The following is a 20,108-nucleotide window of genomic DNA, read 5'->3' as shown; positions in this document are numbered from 1 at the left end:
CATTAGCTAATTGGACTGTGCATTTCAGGGTATATGCCGGGGGAGAAAGACCAAGATGGCGAGTGTGACAGTGTGATCAAAGCCCTGTTTTTTTATGTGTGTCTTGTTGCACTCCTATCTTGATCTTTCTTCAAGACAAAAGCAGTAATTCTGACATATAGTCATACTATACTTTCCACAAAAAACATCAGTTCTGGAATATTACCTTATGTTAAAAGCGACTTCCTATAAGCAGTACTTTCTGCAACTGATAATCAAATAAATCAAATCTAGTCATATTGAACAAGGAGATCTTTTCCAAATGTCCACAGGCAATAAAGTCAATATCAGTCCTTCACTTTTTCCATCTTCAGAATAATAAAGAAGTTTAACTTTCAACTAACATTTTCAACTCCTTTGCCTTTTTTTTTTGCAACTAGATTATGATCTATGTTCACTAAATCATAATCCAGTTGCAGTACCATTTGCTACTGGCTGCATCAAAACTTCTCTTATTAAGGCTAGTATTATATAAATTTGAATAACATCACATCCATTTCCCATATAGTCTCCTTACAAGGCCAATACTGTACATTCAGCAAGCTGTCAAAGATGCTAAAAATGGCCAGAGAGCAATTCTAACCAGAAGGTAGATTCACTGTCTTGACTTGTTATAGGGGCCCAGTTGCTGGAAAGGAGCCTAAAAAAATAGCAATTTAAAAGGGCAAGAAAAAAAACCTAAGACTTTTAGGGAAAGGCAGATCTTAGAATTTAAACCATCTTACATTTAATTGTAGGCTAACTGCATTTTCTTGTTGGGGCAGTAAGAAGCATGTAATTTGACCTAATCAGATCAGCAGAGGAAGGGAGTATTTGCTAAGCTACTCCAAGGGAGAAAAAGTCTGGATGATTCATAAACACTTTTAGAAAAGGCACATAGAGAAGGGTTCTAAGTGACTGTATAAGCCTCTCATTCAATATTTGATAAATTGGCTATGTTTGAACTAATTTTGACTAAGAATTCCCTTGTATAGATTTGACATCTGTTTTTTTAAACATTCATTTGTGGGAACGGCATATGCTTTATATAACTCAAGAGTCAGTTTTGGAGATATCCTGTACTCCTGTATTTTCACCAAAGAAAATAAGGACTTGCTTTAACATACCCATCTTAATATAAGTTATACTTGCCTGGGGCAGGGCAGGGCCCACCCTAATTAAACCAGACATTACTAAAGGCATAAGTCTTCATATTCTATCTTACATTTGAAGGAAAGAAAGGAAGGAAGGAAGGAAAAAGGAGAAAGAAAGGAAGGAAGGAAGAGAAAGAAATAGAAAGTAAGTAAATAAGTCACAGGGGCATTATTCTTTTGGTGTTAAATTTTTAATGAAACATATTTTTGTAGTATAGTATTTTAATACAGAACTACAGCATATTGTAGTGTATGTTTATTGTCTAACAGGAGTATTCATGCCCAAAGTTTCAGCCAACCAGTCAGATTCTATATTTCCAAGATAAGCAAGATGTAAGTGGTTTAAGAAATTCATTCACTCCCACCCCTTATTTTACCATTGTTCTTTTTCCAACGAATAGTTAACATTTCATGGAGACTGCTAATCATATATCATTTTCATTGGTCTCTTTTCATCTCCCCCTTTTCCTGCCTTTATAAAAACCTTGTTGGGACGTTCTTCTGAATGCATGGAGGACTTCAAACTGGGCAGAGAATAGGGCTTGAGCTCTAAGACTATAATAAAGCCAGATTCTATATTGTGCAAAAACTGCCTATCGTCAAGTAAATACTCTCCCTCAGACCTCTTCAGTGAAGGTGGGGAGGTCAAGGAAAGAGAGGGGCAAGTGTAGTATGTGCTCCATTATCTCCCCAGTGGGAGTCTGACACATTCAAGTGAAGATTTGAATAGGATAAAGCACAACTTCTGTATTCCTTCAGAGTTCACCTAAGCCTATTGATAGCCGTGACATTTTTCTCAGTAATTTTTCTTAATCTTCTCAGTTCTCTTGGCATTCATTCATCTTATTTGCCTTTAGAATGAATGATTTAAACAATTTGCTTAATTAAATGTAGGGATAACGTTTGTATCTGGAATCATAAGTCAATCTCTTATCAAAAAACATTATCAAATTATCAATTGAACAGAACTAGAGGCACCTGAAGCAATTGATATACAGTATGTGGCTTACACTATATATTATGTGAGTCAGGGACATGCATTGGGAATTGCCCTGACACATCTGTATGGATATTTCTGTGCTCCCATCTGTAAGATTAGGATAATAAAAGTGAATTACCTTTGAGAGATAAGTCAGAAAATAATATTAAATGAAGGGCTGCAAGTATATAGGCAGTGTGTTATTTGGTATTAATATTATCTGGAGTACATGTATCAGGAAATAAGCCCCATTATACAATTCCCAGAAAAGTAAGGTCTGTTGAGGTGGTTCTGATTTATTGTTATTGCCATCATGTCTTGTCTCATTCGAAGTACATAGTCAAAATGTACCCCATATCCTGGAATTGGGCCAGCATTGCTCCATTTTCCTGACCTTTGGTAATATAATAAGGAGGAAATGGCTTCTATTAAGACTGTGCCTTATTTTGAAGACTCTCTGACTGGAATAGGAATAATTAACCATTCAACTATACATTATTCTGGGGACTGACAGAAGAACAGACTCTAATTGTCTCAGAGCATGTAATGTGAACAGATTAAGTACACTATTAGAGGGGCGGTTTATCTGACAAAATAATAACACTGTTTGTATAAGCAATGAATGTACTATGGCTGAACTACAAATTTGTTTAAGACTCTGTGGTTATATAAACATTTGGCGTCTTTTCTCTGTGGATTTCAAATGGAGCTCAGCCCTCCTTCAGTCTGTAATTCCTTTTAAACCTTCAGCAAAGCAAGCCATCAAAGACAGAACTTGATTTGTCCGGTAATGGAGAAAGCAGACAACTAAAGTAATGTGACAAAAGAGAATAAAGAAAAACCTTGGCAAATAACTCACTGAAAAGTTGTCTGGGTATGAAAACCAACCTAATTAATCCCCATTCCTTTAGAATTTGCTTGATCTTAGTCAATTTGAACTTTGGACCTGGACGCCCAGAAGACATTTTTTATATAACTACTCCTTGGGCCTTTTTTTGTGTTTCACTACATTGGCAGCGGTATTTTTGATGCTTTAAAGCCATGTTTTTCAAACCTGGCAACTTTAAGATGTGCGAACGTTATGCTGGGGAATTCTGGGAGCTGAAGTCCACATGTCTTAAAACTGCCATGGTTGAAAAGCTTTAAAGCACATAATTAAAGGATAGACTTTGGCTTGAGGCTTTCTGGAATGTGATGGTTACTTTTAATGTTGTTTTCTCAGTTTACTAAAAGGAAAAGAAATAAGTAGAAGAGGGAAAATCAATTGATATTGAAACAAAAATATGGATAATTATTTATAAACACATTGTATACTATTTTAGGATAGATGGGTCTGTCCATTTTAGTTTTGTACTGTTTTTAATTTTCCCAGATTTATTTAGACCAATTTCCTCATCAGCTTGTGAAATTGACAAAAACATGCATACATAATCATATGCATTTTTATACTTTTATGCATTTATATCCACAGTTTCTTAAGTAGTTTCCCTTCTATTAGGTATGCTTTATGCCTTTTCATTTTTTAAATAAAAATATTTTTTTTATTTTTATAAGGAAAGATGAGATAAAATGTATGAATGTTCAATTACAACTGTGAACCCCCCCCCCCCAATATATACATTCAAACGGTGTAAGGCTTCTATGTTGTTAAATTGAAACAACCCTTAATAAGGACGATCTATGACATAAGAGATGTTAGTGTGTATTAATGTGGGCTTTATGGAATATTTTGAAACTTAGGTTGTTCCATTGTTTCATTATACTTAATGTCTCCCACACAACTTTGATTTGCAGAACAGGCTGCTTTAACAAGTGAGGATATAGCTCTTGAGCACATACCAAGTTAGATTCCCATGCTATAGATAGAAAATGTTGAATAACTAGGTTTGAGATAGGCAGATATAGAAATTGAATAAATAAATAAATAAATAAATAATACACTTGGTTTTGTAAGAACAAAGGCTAAATGAATTGGAAAGAAGCCCAAAGAGAAACCTGAACAAAAATGTGACTTCACCATCTCCTAAATGGCCTCTAATTAAACAGGAACTTGGAAAAGTTCCAGGCAAATGAAGGAGAAGAACTGCTTTGAAAAATGCTATTTCAGTAGAAAAGTTAAAGATTTTTGCTAGGCTCTTGATTTATATTTCTGTCTGTGTCTGAGCTATAGCATAAATCGAAGAAGTGGATGCTTAAATTTAAGCTCTCTATTCTATTTTTTTCAAGATTTTTTTTTTCATCGTCAGAGAAATCTCCTAATCTGTAACATTAATTTGGAACTTTTTACCTTGTTTCTGTTTATGGCCAGGTCTGTTTGTAGCAGCCCAAAAACATTATGTGATTTACTGTACTTACAGTAGTGCATTTTATTTTGCCTTTTGATATTTCTCATTCAAAAGATGTTTATATGTTTTGTCTTTTCTTTTCTTTCTTGTTTCTAATTTTGATTTTGTTTATATCCGGTGAGATTGAGCTATTTCCTAGGAGTGAAGGTGTGTGACTAAAATTTTGGGGTGTTCAGCCAGGAATACCATCATTGTAATTATCTCAATTATCTACTTTTGATTGTCAGAAATGCAGCAGAGAACTCTTACCTCTCTCAGGCACCAAACTGAGAAAAGGAGGACTCCAAGTGAGATGTGCCTGGAACTTAGATGTCAGTGAGAATTATTCAGCCACTAGCCCAAGCAAGATTTGGGGACAGATCCAGAGAGCTTCTGGGGAAAGAGGTTTGAGATCTTCAGATTTCCACTTTATATACTCAGCAATCCTTCTAGAGCATTTATATAAGAGAAACACATTGCTTTACAGCATGATCCTCTCTTCCATACCCACCACAGTCTTTTGGAAACAGGAATGGAAAAGAAAGTATAAAAACTTTTGAATGACTCCCCCCACCCCAATCACATGAAGTTCAATAGTAAAGCAAGTTAACCTTGGCTATTACATTCAAACGATCTTATGGGTCAATTCTATATTTTTGCTTTGTATTGAGAGATAAAGCTTTTAACACAGGACAGGGAAAATCTGTGGCTATCCAGACGTTACTGAGCCATTGTGTCAGAAACAGACAGAACAGAAATACTTTTCTACTGCTGTGTGGTATAATCACGGAATATTGAACGCCTGCCAGAATTTCACTCTGCTCTGTTTTATACCAAACAGACTGGGGTAGGGTTATTTTGAGTTTCTTTCTCTGTCTTCTCGTTTCAGAACTGATTTTTTTCTTTTCTGATTCTACCTGATCTTGCAGCACTTCTTCTACTTTACCGATATATAGATATATTATGGGTATCAAACTCATCGCGGCACATTGCCATCATGTGACATTTAGCGACTTTCCCCCATTCATGGAGCTGGGGTGGGTGTGGCCTGCACCTGATGCATTCGGCCTGTGGGCCACCAGTTTGACACCTCTGAACTTAAACCCTTCATTTAGCAATTGTTTGAAGTTACAAAGGCACTGAAAAAGTAACTTATGACTATTGTAGCATCCCTGTGGTCATGTGATCAAAATTTGGATGCTTGGCAGCTGTCATGCATTTATGATGGTTGCAGTGTCTCAGAGTCATGTGATCACCTTTTGCGATCTTCTGAGAAGCAAAGTAAACGGGAAGCCAGGTTTAGTTAATATCTGTGTTACTAATTTAACAACGGCAGTGATTCATTCAACAATTGTGGTAAGAAAAGTCATAAAATAGGGCAAAATTCATTTAACAAATGTCTTGCTTAGTCTCAGTGGTGCTCATAAATTGAAGACTACATGTATTCCACTACATACAGTTTACAACTTTGTTACTACTGGTTTGTTATTGTAATTCAGCAACATATGAAAGTTACATATTCTCATTCTACAAATATATATTTGTAGCATCTACAGAAAGGGGACCTATGCATATGTGTTCATAAATAAAACCTCCTACATTTGACAGGATGCATTCCCAATAACTCCTTCAAATTTGCAATAAATTTCACAGAATCATCTAAGAAGATTTTATTTGAATTTTTTTTTTTGAAATTTCTTACTCATAAGACATTTGCATTCACCTGGAAATGTTAGTTAACAAAGCATTCAGACTTGATTTTATTTGGAGCAAGTTAAATTGCTGTGACATATTCTTTCATTATTTTTCAGTCGCCTTTATTACCTGCAGTGGCTCATTCCCAAAGAAAATTTTGTTGGAAGACTTATGCACAATTGAAAATGAATGTCAAGAAAGAATATCTACTTGAGGCAGGGAAACTTTAGGAAAAGCACAAAGTGTAATGAATTTAAGAATTATGAGTATTATCAAAGTTGAGATATAGGAAAAAACAATCTTACATGTGGCAGCTATCCAGGGCAAAAATGACCTAAAGAATAACAGTATCAGACAATCCCAAGGAGATGCCAAATTATGTGACTAAATTCAGCACTACTATTTCAAAAGATGTTCAGTCTTGATCTTAGAAATCAAAGGAGTCATTTTTCTTTCAGCTATATTTACAGAAGCATACATATTGTATGCAATACATCAGTGACTAGCCTATATGAATTCTAAAACAAAATGTGTTCTGTAAAATACATTTGATTTGTTTAGGAGTGGATTGCATTCTGCCCAGGTTTTATTCTCTGTCCCTTAAAATCTGCATGTCGTTGTTAACAGACTGTCAAGCTAGGGGATAACATGTTCCGTACCCAATTCAACAATACAGCTGGCAGGGGAGAATCAGAGATATGCGCTTCAATAACAGGGCCGTTTTATTCAATCAAGATGCCAACTTTTAAGGGGCAAATGGATTCATAACACCAATGCCTCTGAATGACAAAGAAACCCAGCTTTTCCAAATTTTATCTCCTACATGTATTTGACTGTGATCCCAATATCTTCTGCTATCATGGTTCTTGAGAAACTAGAACTGGAATTCAATATATGTTCAGGGCATCTGAGATTTATAAGATTGGAAAAGTTGAATTTCTGTAGCCTATGAAACAGAAACTCAATGGTCTGGTTAAAATTGTAACCTACTTAACACCCGAACATGAAAAACCAGGAGATTGTGCGTTCAAGTTTAACTTACTCATGAAAGCCAGCTGGTGACCCTGGGCCAATTATTCTCTCTCAGCCCAACCCAACTCACATGTCTGTCATTGTGGGGAAAATAGGAGGAGGAAGGCATGCTAGGCGTATTTGCCACATTGAGTTATTTATAAGAATAATAAAGGTAAGATAAAGATAAATAAAATCAGGCATTCAGGTTTTGAAATGGAAGACTATTGAAAATTTCAAGCTCCTGAGATTTAATAGCTGTGTAAATATACTAAAGGAAGATGCTATTTATATTATTTATAATTTTAAAAATGTTTTATATTATTCATAAAGCCAAGCTCCTTTTCAGAGAATGGCTAGGAAGTATGCATAACAGACATGTGAGCTAATTAACAGCAGCCATCTTGCTATTAATTTTAGTTTTATTATTCCTTTTTATCTCTCTCTATACAGAGAGGGGAATGGGTACTTTCAGGACAAATGATTGCCAGATGGGTAATCTAAAGCTGCATAGAGTGTCATATCTAACCTTATATATCATTCAAAAGCCACCATGAAACCATAGCACAAAGCTCTAAAAGTATTTTTAGCCGTAACGGTTCAATTTTATCCTTTCTACAATCCTATTTTAATGGAAAAATATTTTATTTTAGAAATGGTTTCCTGCTCAGTAATTAGATCTATATGTATCAGCACAGGAATTCAGAAAAGTTAGAGAAGTCTTAAGATTGCTCTTTTAATTTTTTTTTATATATACCTGCCTTTTGGATAAACTTCAGTGCAGTATAATTTATAATAGCCCAAATCTATGAATGTGGTTTAACAGTGTAGCTAAAACAATGTGTACTACTATAGCACAAAATACTGTATGCAGAGAACCATCGCCTACAATATTACCACGTTTTCCCCAAAATAAGACAGGGTCTTATTTTCTTTTGACTCCTAAATAAGCTCTTGGCCTTATTTTTGGGGAGGGCTTATTATTTTTGAGGTGCAGGAGGGGCAAGCGTAGTCACCTCATGGCTGCTGTTGTGTTGCAATATTTTCAGGGAGGGCTTATTTTGGGGAGAGGACTTATTTTAGTGCATGCACTCAAAAGCCCGATTGGGCTTATTATCCAGGGAGATCTTATTTTCAGGGAAACAGAATACATATGGGAAAAAAATCAGGTAAAAAGGTAAGTGGCCCTAAGATTTCTGCCTGCAATGTTTCTCTTCTTCCATTGGTCCCCATTCATATAATGTTTATTTTCCAGACTTATTATTTTAGATCAGGGTATTCTCTTAGGGCCAAATTTCGTGGGAACAATGCCTGCCCCAGATTGAACTTGTGACACATACCCTCTGTTTTCTAATAGCTTTCTGTCATCTCATCCCTGAAATGGTAGCCATCAGTTTTCCTAAAGCAGAAATGCATGGACATATACAATTAGCCTTCCAGATGTAAGTATGACAACCATCATTTTAATAGAATTTTAGATCATGCCATACATTAAACACATAGTTTCTTTCCCATGACATTAAACATCCCTGGCGCTGTGCGCAAGGTTTGAGGATGGTATCCTATCCTGAAAATATAGTGGGTACCAGTGGTGGTATTCACTTACCTCCCCTACCAGTTTGCAAATATGAACATGTTCATGCGCTTTTGGTGAAAAAAGGTCCTAAATGGGATGCCGGAGAGCTGGGGCAGGTGGGCAGGGCCACCCACAAGTTCCACTACCAGTTTGGGTGAACCAGTCGGAGCTAGTAGAATACCACCTCTGGGGGTACCATTCTGCCTCAACAATTAGATTTAATATTGTTGTTTGTATAGTCAGCCAAATGTTTAAACTGGATTTGGCATTTTTGTCCATCTATAGAATCCTTTCTAAGGATCTATTGCATTTAATACAATCTGCATATGGCTTAAAGCAGGCATTCCCAATCCCTGGTCCATGGAATGGCACCAGTCTGCAGATTGCAGAAACTGGGCCATTTCACAGCAGGTAATACTTGAGGAACCAAAAATTGCACTAACTTCAATAACAGGTTTTAATACAAAGATTTAGGGGACAGACTCTTGGAAATTGTAATAGAAAACTCTAGCACTTATTTATTAGAAAATTAGGAGGAAATCATGAATACTTTGTATACTGTTGACAATTTTCTTGCAGCCTGTGCTACAATGCCATTGATAAATTAAGCTATTAATGAATTCCTCTCCTATCTTTTGGTTCTTTATGTCTAAGAATCTTTCCATTACTTGCTGAGCTTTCAGAAAGCTCTCAGATTGTGCTTCCATTTTCCCACATTTAAATTGGTGCACATAATTAGGGATTTTGATTTATTAGCACCAGATCACATGGAAAAACGTTTTCAAACCAATGAAAGAAAGACAGCTCTCCTTAATTTCACCAGAAATGGTGAAAATTGGAGAAAAAGCTTCAGTCTGAAAATAGAAGAGGGGTAAAATCTAGATTTAGGGCCAAACTGTCTTTTATTTATATGGTACAAGTGGTACAGTTTTCCTGGAAGAAACTGGAAGAAAACAACAGGAATATTTCTGAAAATGTCAACTTTGTCTGCTTTGCCTACTCCCTTTGCGTTTGTTTTTATTTATTTATTTATTTATTTATTTATTTATTTATTTATTTATTTATTTATTTATTTATTTATTTATTTATTTATTTATTTATTTATTTATTTATTTATTTATATTTGGTGCTTCTAGACCGCCCCCTCTCCCAGAAGGGACTCGGGGCGGTGTACAGTCCATAGAGAATATCACAAAATACAATAAAAAAGTTAAATAGTTAAATATGTACAGTTTGGAGGAGGTTAAAATGCAATTAAAAGAACTGTACAAAGCTAATATAAATATAAGTTTTAAATCCCTAAAACAAACACAACAAATTAAAAAACCCCTAAGATAACCAGATAATAATGCATTTGCCAGGAGGGACAGTTGTAATTATGCCAGGCCTGCTAATCGGAACAGGTGAGTCTTCAATTTTTGCCGGAAGGAGCGGAGGTCAGAAGTGGTTCTAATGTCGGGGGGGAGGTCATTCCAGAGGGTTGGGCCCATCACAGAGAAGGCCCTACTCCTTGGTGTCGCCCGTTGGCATTGCCTAGTGGACGGCACCAGGAGAAGTCCCTCCCTCTGTGAGCGAATTGGCCGCAGGGATGTATGTGGGAGGATGCGATCCCGCAAGTAACTAGGTCCCGTTTTAGTAGTAGCAATGCACCACCAACCTGAGTGCAATGCAAAAATGCAAAAAATATTTGGGTGCAGCTCCCAGGTACTCTAAAACAAGTTGTCTTGTATCAAATTAATGCAGAGGATTTCTCTGCCTAGTGTACTTTGAAGATATCTTAATATAAGGAAATTTAACTCAATATGATCTGCAGTATATTCACAATATTTTATGGGTGTCCCATATCACATCCATGGGACCCTACCTCCTAAAGCCCTGAGGCTTTGAATACTAGTTTCACAAAATCTATGGGCCCTTGAAGGAAAAAAGCTAGCTAAGAAACAGAACATATGGAGCATTTGCTAATGTCTCAGCCTAAGGCAAAACAAACTCACTCCCAAGAGTCTAAGTCGTGGAATCGCACAACTCTGAATTTGCCTTGGGTTTATCTTCCTCTGACGAATTCACTCTCTAATTGTTTATAAAATGAGAAGTGGTGACATGTGCTGTAAACGGATTTACATTTTCCAGAACAGGAAGGAGAAATACAAAAGGAAATCGGATTCACACTAGAGCGCCACAAATCATTAAGAACAGAATTAAAAAAAAAAGAAAAAAAATTAAGTGCCTGAAGGTAGATATCTCATGTTTAGACCACTCTGCACCTGTACATCAATTCAATGAGAAAATGCCTATCTAAAGGTTGGTAGGAAATCTGTGATTTGAATAATAGACTGCTTTCAGTTTTCCTGCTAAGCATTCATACAGAATATTAACATTATTGTGTATACTTGAAGAGGAGAGTCTTTTTTCCTGCACCATATTTTCATTCAATCTTTCCACAAAATGTAATATTATTATGATTTTCTGCTGCCATCAACATTTTTTAGAAACATTTTTATCTTAAATAGAATGTGGAAGTCTGCCTGTGTTTTATTTTCTCTGTGCTTCCATGCTTTTCTCTAAACTCCTGATGATTTCAGGAAATGTCTGGTTGGGATAAATTTAGTATAACTCATTCTGGTTTTGGTGTCTCTTTTCAAATTATTGGTATAGGCTTACATAGTCAAGGAACTCTTCCTATTTTCATCTCCTTGTTTCATAACCCGGTGTAAAGGGGCACTTAGTCTGTATTTATATTATGTATAACACTCTGTAAGTCTTTAAGAAGATGTTGGATAGCTATTTGTCTGAAACGGTATAGGGTTTCCTGCCTAGGCAGGGGGTTGGACTAGAAGACCTCCAAGGTCGCATGACGCATCTGACCCGCAGGCTGTGAGTTTGACACCCCTGGATTACATGAAGAGACAGAAGGAGGCAGCCTACAATCCACAGAAAATCTGTGGTTAGTTCGCTAAGAGATTTGGAACAACCTTGAAGGAACATTGCCAAGTTCTTTAAAAAACTGTGCAAAGGATGGTCATACCCAATATTAATTTGATTTGAATTTCTCTTCTGTTAAATGAATTATTATTTAATTATTATTATTATTTAGGGGTTTGAAACCTCCCTAATGGAAGAATAGTATATGCTGCTCTGAGGGGAAGATATGAAGTAGGATGAAAAAAAAGGATACAGGGTACCAAGTGGCATTTTATCTGATTTCTGTCTTGGTCACTGGTTACTTTTTTTAGCATCAATATGCCATATATTTATGTACATACTGTATATAACATATGTATTTTTAGTTTTGAACAGATTGTTGACAACTCCATAGTTGACTTTCAGCAAATTCAACACTTTGCAATCTTTTAAGTGTCAGCCTAGGTGGTCCGCCTCTGTTTGGGTGTTTATAGCTAAATATGAATAGAAAACAGCTTTTTATTTCACAGATTTTTGGACTTTAACCTTACATACGCACCAGGATATAATCATCTACATGTTCCCAAGTGCCAGGGCCTAAGTTATTAGATTTCCCAGTACTACAGATGGAAACAAACTAAGTTGCCTCTAGTGACTAATTTTATAGGCAACCTCAAAACGTAGAGGTAGCTTATTGTTCGATTCAATTTATAATGATTTGCATCTACTGTATGAGGAAAATGGTTACATGTTGTTCCTTTTGCTGTATTAAGATTACAGGAAGAAGAATTTACTTCCTTGTAGCTAGAAGGTCAGCTCTTGTTTCTTCTTAACAGCATATTAAAGTAAACAAAAAAATAACTTCACAATTTAAAAAGATATTGTATTATGAAACACTTGTTTTGACATAGTTCAAAAAGCTAAAGCTTATGGTACACGATGGTGAGAGAGAATTAGATTTTGACTTACAAATGAAGACGTGGAATCAAGAATTACAGCAGTGTACAAAACATTAACTACTACTATCACTTATAGTAGTAATATATATGATTATTTTCCTCAGAAATCTGTTTTCTGAATTTTTTTAAAAAACAACATGCATCTAATTGCAAAAGATTAGTTTTAGTCCTCGTTATCATAATTATCATTCTATTTTTTTAAAGGAATAAGAGGATGAAAATCGATTTGCGTGTTATGCCTCTTTAAAAAAAATCTGCTTGGTTACTTCAATCTGAAAGCCAGATAAATAAAAGAAATGTAATTTGGCAGAATAACAGCCAATTCTCCCATTCAGTTCCATCCAGTCTTTTCAGTCCCAAGTGAATTTTCCAACATGTTTGCAATGCCATAGAACTCCCTTGCTCAAAATTATGTAGCTTCAATTTGTTGTTCTCTAAGGGGCTATTAAGCAATGAGGGGCAGTGGGTTAAACCCCATTTTACTAGGCAACCTGTTTTGTGTTATAGAAATTTAGGACACATGAGATTTGGGTAGGAGTTTATCTAATGGCTAAGGCAACAAGCTCTTTTTTTTTTAAAAAAAAGCATCAACTTTTATGCATTGCAACTGATTTTCTATGGTTTCTATTTCCTTTATCTATAAAAATCTACACGATTAAGCCATTGAGATTTTAACACTCTGTAGAAATAACATATCAAAGCAGGAAAGAGAGACACATTACAATCTGAAAAACAAGAACTCCTGGAGGCCTTGACTATTTCAGTGGTTCCTAGTTTGTTGAAAAGAATTACTTCCATTTCAAATAAATAATAAACTATTATCCAGGTAAAAGAAATGAAAACATGTTATTTAGCTTAATCCTTGGCCAGCAAGAAGTGCAGCAGAAATCAAAATTCCTTTCACGAAGAGTAACTTCTTCAAATACGTAGTATCTCTAGCAAAAACTAATATATTTTTCATGCAGAAATAGATTTTTAAAAAAGGTTTTGTTAACTGCATCTCTCCCCAAATGGAGGGATCATGCTAATTAAATTAAATACCATGCATTCCATTAGGATAGATTGAATGTTTGGTCATTATCTTTAATCAGCTAATTGACCAATAAAAAGGAAAATACTTTATCCAATGCAATATAGAAATTAAACCCTTGAGCTTAGCTAGTATATTGCAAAGGTAGCATTATCCATAAGCTATAAAGGGTTCCTCAACATTATATCTGATAAATGGGTTTTATATCCCATAGAAATCCTTATAACTATTGATCTAAAAAGCTGAAATAAGCTTCCTGAAGTGTAATTTAAGATACAGTTTATATGAAAAAGCAAAGTTAGCATAGAAGATTTTTTTAAAAAATTAAAAATGATGTTCTCCATTTCATTTGGCACAGTTTACAAAGTTCCAGTATGTACCAGATGAGGGCTGCTACAACCACAGCAAAAATAATAATAAATAGTAGCCACCTACCCCAATTTTCTTTAGCAAAATATATATAATTTGATTAACAGTTCAATACTTATCTGCCAGCATAGGTCACAGCAAGGACTTTGGGGAGTTGTAGTCCAAAGCGATCAGGACATACTTCATGTCTTATTTTGGCTCCAGGAAAATAACTATATGTGTACAACATTCAACGAAAGGTGTTGATTTCATTTTGGTGGGAAAGTAACACAAAATCAATTTAACTATTTCTGACAGAGAAAAGTGATTTCTGTCTCTTTAATAATAATCTGCTCTTTCTGAATATGCTTTTATAGAATATTCTTGTGAAGCAACAGTTACATTTATGGAAAGACCACTCAAATCTATTATGCTGCCGTAGGCCTGATAAGGAAAGGTTATAACCTCTGGGGAGGTTTGCTTCATCAGAAGTAGAGAAAGTAGAGAAAGAATGGTGTGTGTGTGTGTGTGTGTGTGTGTGTGTGTGTGTGTGTGTGTATTTGTGTTACAACACCTGGTATGCCCAAATATGGGAGGGAGCTCACTACTCCCCCTTTCTGTCCTTCGGCTCATTACAGAAGACCATCCAGGCAGAAACCCATATTTTTATTTTTAATGTTGCCTTTGCTATGTTTGTGTTATAAAGGGAGACTAGTATAGATCTATTTCAAGCTATTTAGCTATACTAGTCTCCCTTTATTTATTTATCAGCACAAATACAACACAAACATAGCAAAGGCAACATTAACAATAAAAATATGGTTTTCTGCCTGGATGGTCTTCTGTAATGAGCCGAAGAACAGAAAGGGGGAGTAGTGAGCTCCCTCCAATATTTGGGCATACCAGGGGTTGTAACACAAATACATACCTATTTCCCTGGCTCAGCTGATAAGGGGGAGAGCCTGTGGCTTAGTGGCTAATACATCTGCCATAATTGTAATACAGCCCAGGTTCAAATCCCAGTAAGGGTATGGCTAGCTGATGAGAGCTAAATAGCTTGAAATGGATCTATACTAGTCTCCCTTTATTTATTAATCAGCACAAATACAACATACACACACACACACACACATACACACACACAGACACACACACACACACACACACACAATAATTCATGACATAAAAAAGTTGTATTTCTAGTAATACTCTTTAATTTAGAATATATTAAAAAGACAGAATTTATTATCTTCTAAAAAAGGGTAGCTATTAGCTTGAATAAAGGTTGCAGATTATTTTCGTTATTTTCAAATGTCTGAGGAATATCTAGTCATGATGACTAGATACTAGCTCTAGTATTAAGGCAATGTGCCTCTAATGCCAACTTTTGCAGAATAGGAGGTCCTATTTATAGTTTTCCCATAAATTTCTCGTTGGCTACTTTTAAGAGAATTTATAGAGAAGCTGAGAAAGAATGGAAGAGAAGGAGATAAGTAAATAGACAAACATATAAACAAATAAATATGCAAACTGGAAAAAGCCAACGAGTCAACTGAAAACTTAATTCATGATGGCAATTTAACCCAAGTGGAAAGAAATATGGGAAGAAGCATTGGAAATCGTTCAGCGACATCATCTAGCACACAAGGCTGGACAACCGAACCCTTTCAGCATATGCTTTCTGATGTCTTTACTCTTCCAGATGTTATTCATTCAATTCTTCCAAGTGATATACACTTTCTGATCTCAGGACTCAGGTGACTCAGGACAGTCCCCATTTTGGTTGATTTTAGAGCCCAGGAAGATGAATTCCTTTACTGTTTCGATGGTCTCATTGTTGATCTGCACCTGTGTGTCCTCAGCAGTTGTCATGATCTTTGTTTTCTTGATGTTAAAATGCAGTCCAAGTTTGACTCTCAGAATTAACCACCCCAGATCCTCCTTGCTTTCTGTGAGTAATGTTGTATCACCTCCATATCGGAGGTTGTTGATATTCCTACAACCGATTTTAACCCCAATGGTAGATTCCTTCAAATGTGCATTTCTCATAACTATTTCTGTGTACATTTTGAATAGTATAAGTGACAGGATACAACCTTATCAAGTGCCTTTTTCAATTCTGAACCATTTTGTGTCTCCATATTTTATTCTTACAATAGCTGCCTGGTCAGAATGCAATGACTAATGAGCTGGATGTGGTGTGATGATATTTCCAGTTCTTTGAGGCAGTTTCAGAACTTGTCATAGTCAACACCATTGAAGGCTTCTGTATAGTCAATGAAGCACATGTAGAGGTGTTTTTGACATTCCTTTGCTTTTTGTTTCTTATTTCTGTGTAATATACAGTTGTTAACATTTTGGAGGTACAAGTGAATTTGGGCATGTTTTAGTCAATAACAAGTGCCACTAAAGCCCAACTTAATCCCACATTTGCACACTATTCTGTACATGTTAGACTCTCTGACCCTGCTGTTCATATCCTGGCAACCTGGAGATATACAGTACATGCAATATATTGAGGATACTCCTGGATACACTTGATAGTAGTGGAAAGTTATGGTTTGCTTGTCCAAAAGAGCAGCAGTTAAGATCTATTACTCATCTATTGGGCTTCCTTTATCTTTTTTAAAAATGTATTGTTTAACAGCAGTAACAGCAATGATAAAGTGAATTTGGAGATTATAAATTCACTCCAGGAACTTGCAACTTCAGCTCTCTAAGCCTCTAAAATTGAAAGGAAAACAATTGTTCTCCTGAGACAGAATCAAATATGCCAATAAGGGGACCTGGCAGAATTTAAGTATAGCTGTTAAGGAAAACCACAAATCAATAATGTAGCATATGAAGTAGTTTCTCTCATCCAGCATGAAATGAAATGACAAGACTGTGCAAGCCCACCAAAGACACTGAATCTTACATACATCAAGCATTATTTTTTTAAAAAATGAAAATTACCTGGTTCTTAAGAATCAGGAAGTAGAGTAATAAAAATGGTTTGTCCAAACAGACTTTGAATAACATGATCCTGCTCCACAAATCTTTCAACAACACTGTAATGTGAAAAAAATAAAGCAATTTTGAAGCAAAGCATGAGCTGAAAGCTAAACCGCAAACCTAGGAATTCTAATATTACAAGAATGTGTTTGCATGGATCTAATGAATGTGGGATAGACCTCTCTATGAAGTGACAGTGATTCAAAATGATTTGGCTTGAAATCCTGTACATACTTACTTCCGACTAAGTTCCTTGGAGTTATTTCTAAATAAGCACAAAATGGATGAAGTTGTCATTACGGACATATGTTTGATGAGGATCCAGAAGTTATTATGTTGCTTCAGGATAACTGCATCTGTTAAGGAATAGGAAAAAGATGAAGAATGGGATGTTTTACATTGCTTCCAAGAGGAACAAAGAAGGGCAACCTGTAAATATATTTTCTGCAAGTATGACAATACAGGGTTCTCCCAAGTCATTCCTGGAAGTGTGACCAGCTCTTTCTGTGAGTCATGCTTCCTGGAATGAAATACTTTGGCTACATACAACAAGTTTCACCCAATCAGCCCCTAAATAATTTATATTTCCTTACCTGTACTTCTGGTAAGCAACCACAAATGCTACCATTTTAGGAATACAGAATCTTCCTCCTCTTAAAATGACTAAGAGGTAATGAACCCTCATATCTATTCAATATTGGCAAGTTTTCATGACATAGTCAGGATCACCTCTTTCCCACTGGCCAAGCAGACAAAGAGGCAGCTGTCTGCTACTGACTACAATGATTACTGCCTGTAATAGGGTAGAGTTGGGTTGTTTTATAGGGGAGCTTGTACTTGTGTAGAAGGGTGTTTGTGCTGATTTAGGGTATGAGCATGTATATGTGCTGATTCCAGAGAAGGGGTGGATTAAACTAAGTGATGTGCATTCACTCTCTTCATTTGAACTATGAGAATTATGTTTCATCATCAGCCATTTGGTCGTGTCCATCCCTCAGCCACTCTATGGATCAACACTCCTCATGCCCCTCTGTCATGCACCATGTCCAGATCCACATTCATTCTTTATAGTGTCCAGCCCACAGGTTACTAGGATGAGCCCTTGCAGTCCGTCAATGTTCAAGAGGTATTCTGTGCTGTTGGATCTCGGCATATAGATCAGTTCTATAATGAAGGCCTTGCCTTTTTTAAAATAACTCTTTGTTTTTAGAGGATCAGTCAGGTCAGGGTTTTTCAAACTTGACAACTTGAGTTGAAATCCACACATTTTGAGGCTGCTAAGTTTGACAAAGACTGGATGAAAAACAATGGCTAAATTTTGACTGGGTTTAGGTGAGAATGTCCAGAATCACCAATAGACTTCATTTAACCTTGGGCAAAAGTGGGCTTCTGTGGGAGAAATTGATAAATTTTGCTACATTATAATTGACTAGGTCATATGACATCTTTATAGTGGTCCCAAACACATAATTGCCATTAACCTAGTTAATTCTTCTTAATTACTTATATAATATAATATTATACCCTGTATTCATACATGGTGTATGAAGTGCGAGTAAACGCTGTACAGTGACCTCATACAATGAGTGAACAGATGTTTTATTTTTTAATGACCTTGTGATGAATCATGTCTTATCATATTATTATCTCCACTTGTTTAACATTATCCTCATTATATGTTGCTCTTGAATGACATTTATACTTTCTTAATTGTGAGTTGTAGACTTCAGCTGTGAAATCCAGCCATGTTATCTATGGTAGGAATGGCCAAGATGGCAGTGTGGGCACTGTGATCAAAGCCTGTAGAGTTCTTTTGGAAAATGGCATTGTCCACTAACAAAAATACTATTGTTACTTCTTTATGTTTATCTAGAGGCATTTATTATATCCAAAGCTTAACAAATTTATTTATTCCTTAACTTGCTACGTAACATATACTGTATGATATACTGGAATAGAGAAGCTTCTGGGCTGTTTTCCCTTTCAGTTCTTCTGCTCTAGCTTTGTTGGACTCCATGCCTGGTCTTCCAACCAGTCACTTGCTAAATTGCACTTTATCCTGAAAGTTGCTTTGTTCTCTTGGCTGCAACTTCTTCCACTCAGATGCTATCAGTGCTTTCCCTTTGTAATTGGTCCAGTGCTCCTCTGGCTGCCTTAAAGTCCCAGTGGGAAAAGCAAGAAAGGGAAAGAAAAGCTAAAGCTGTCCACTGTCCTTCAACAAAGCTCACCTATTTTATGCTGCAGAAAGGGACAGAAAGATGCCAGAATCCACATCCTGTTCTTTTGATTCCACCTGCAGATGCTGCTGGGTTCAGATCCTGTTTAAAGGGGTTCCCTTTTTCTTTAGAAATTAATCCGAGTCACCCCACTGCATTCCAAATGTAGCAAGCAAATTATGCTGCTTTTGAGGACCTTCCTGCATATTCTCCTTACGGATTATCCAAATGGCCTGCTTTTAAACATCAATGTCTCTGAAGGCAACTTTTTATTTTCACCATGAAATAGCTAATAAGATAGTTAGCTTGCACATGTAAGGTAATCTGGAGAGTTTCAGATTTCATGGCGGTTGGGCTCATTTTAAACAGCTACAGGCAAAGTCATATTTCCTTCTTTATGCTTTGAACATTTCATGGCCTATTTGTAAAGAACAGATAAGCATAAACGATCTATTTCTATCTCCATCTTTAAAGGAAAGAACATGTTATTTGTGTAAACATGCAAATAGCAATGCTTAGAATATAATTTTTAGCATTAAGATTTAATGATCTGTTGATTTCCCAGCTTTCTCAGGATGAGAAGCCAAAGGTAGAAAACCATTTTGAAAGTGTAGCCACTGCTGATCATTTTTTTATTAATATTTTTTATTAAATGTTTTGATCAAAACACTGCTGATAATTTTAACAATTGTTATCTAAAGTATGACAGTACAAAGCTATAGACAATACAGAGGGACCAGCTATATCCAGGACAATCCAGAATAGAAATGTGGCATAATAGTAGAATTATTCATATACATGTTTTTGATAGTAAATTTAACAACTTCATTCACCTCAACAGATTTATAAACACATTTGGGAAAATCCTGACATTTGCAAGAAGAAAAGACTATTAAGAAGAGT

Source organism: Natrix helvetica (genome assembly GCF_964273705.1).
Source record: "Natrix helvetica genome assembly, chromosome: 5".
Taxonomy (NCBI): domain Eukaryota; kingdom Metazoa; phylum Chordata; class Lepidosauria; order Squamata; family Natricidae; genus Natrix; species Natrix helvetica.
The sequence above is the reverse complement of the archived record's forward strand: the minus strand, read 5'-3'. Positions refer to the sequence as shown.